The 2,500-nt window shown below is 50.3% G+C and overlaps 1 protein-coding gene across 2 annotated transcripts in view; it reads left to right on the top strand.

The window, feature by feature from the left end:
- LOC131367820 (tetraspanin-4-like) overlaps window positions 1-2,500 on the top strand; it is a 23,287-nt gene that overhangs the window by 404 nt on the left and 20,383 nt on the right. The gene's annotated exons all lie outside the window — the stretch shown is intronic.

Below are 2,500 nucleotides of genomic sequence, written 5' to 3'. Positions count from 1 at the left end.
ATCAGAGCTCAACGTTTCCTCTGTAACCAAAACCACAAGCTTCAACTCTTTAGCTTCTGAGCTCTTCAGCTCTTCATCCCGTTGCCATGTTCAGCTCTACACGCTTTGCTCAACATGCCGTGACGTGAAAGTAACTTTCCACTCCATGTTTTGTTTATGCAAAATGTCTAAAGATTTGAGGAACAAGTTTTCAGTAAAGACGAGGAGGAGAACCGGCTGCTCTCTGCACCTCCTCCATCCTGCACACGGCATGTTTAGATCTCTAAAGCAGATTTTGTAGATAACAGAGTAAAGAAGCGATGGAGAAGAACATCTTGTGAAACATCTCGAGCTGTGAAGCTGAAACACAGCCTGGAGATTTCCTCTGATCTATGATTAAATGAATTTATTAATCAGCTCGTATTTAATAGAAATTCAATAGAAAGTGACTTTTAGTTTAAAGCATAACGCTTATGAACGTTTCTACAACGCTGCATTAACGTTTCTCATAACCTCCACTGCATTTATTTCTCTCTGAGATGTTTAAAGTTTGTTGTATCAACGTTGTTTCTGCAACGTTACACATTACACACATCACACACCACACACACTCCTCACACACACCACACACACTCCTCACACACACCACACACACTCCTCACACACATCACACACCACACACACTCCTCACACACACTCCTCACACACACCACACACACTCCTCACACACACCACACACACTCCTCACACACATCACACACCACACACACTCCTCACACACATCACACACCACACACACTCCTCACACACACCACACACACACCACACACACTCCTCACACACACTCCTCACACACATCACACACCACACACACTCCTCACACACACCACACACACACCACACACACTCCTCACACACATCACACACCACACACACTCCTCACACACATCACACACACTCCTCACACACACCACACACCACACACACTCCTCACACACCACACACACTCCTCACACACCCCACACACCCCACACACCACACACACTCCTCACACACACCACACACACTCCTCACACACACCACACACACTCCTCACACACACCACACACCACACACACTCCTCACACACATTACACACCACACACACTCCTCACACACACCACACACACACCACACACACTCCTCACACACATCACACACCACACACACTCCTCACACACACTCCTCACACACACCACACACACTCCTCACACACATCACACACCACACACACTCCTCACACACACCACACACACTCCTCACACACATCACACACCACACACACTCCTCACACACACCACACACACTCCTCACACACACCACAAACCACACACACTCCTCACACACACCACACACACTCCTCACACACACCACAAACCACACACACTCCTCACACACATCACACACACTCCTCACACACACCACACACACTCCTCACACACACCACACACCACACACACTCCTCACACACACCACACACACTCCTCACACACATCACACACCACACACACTCCTCACACACACCACACACCTCACACACACCACACACACTCCTCACACACATCACACACCCTCCTCACACACTCCTCACACACACCACACACACTCCTCACACACATCACACACCACACACACTCCTCACACACACCACACACCTCACACAAACCACACACACTCCTCACACACATCACACACCACACACACTCCTCACACACACCACACACCACACACACTCCTCACACACACCACACACCACACACACTCCTCACACACACCACACACACTCCTCACACACACCACACACACTCCTCACACACATCACACACCCTCCTCACACACACCACACACACACCACACACACTCCTCACACACACCACACACCACACACACTCCTCACACACCACACACACTCCTCACACACCCCACACACCACACACACTCCTCACACACACCACACACCACACACACTCCTCACACACACCACACACACTCACACACACATCACACACCACACACACACCACACACACCACACACACTCCTCACACACACCACACACCTCACACAAACCACACACACTCCTCACACACATCACACACCACACACACTCCTCACACACACCACACACCACACACACTCCTCACACACATCACACACCACACACACTCCTCACACACATCACACACTCCTCACACACATCACACACCACACACACTCCTCACACACATCACACACACTCCTCACACACACCACACACACAACTCACACACACCACACACACTCCTCACACACACTCCTCACACACACCACACACCTCACACAAACCACACACACTCCTCACACACATCACACACCACACACACTCCTCACACACACCACACACCACACACACTCCTCACACACCACACACACTCCTCACACACACCACACACACTCCTCACACACACACACACACACACACACACACTCACACACCACACACA

The sequence above is a fragment of the Hemibagrus wyckioides genome, linkage group LG02 (genome assembly GCF_019097595.1).
Source record: "Hemibagrus wyckioides isolate EC202008001 linkage group LG02, SWU_Hwy_1.0, whole genome shotgun sequence".
Lineage (NCBI taxonomy): Eukaryota > Metazoa > Chordata > Actinopteri > Siluriformes > Bagridae > Hemibagrus > Hemibagrus wyckioides.
This window is presented reverse-complemented; position numbering and strand designations above follow the sequence as displayed.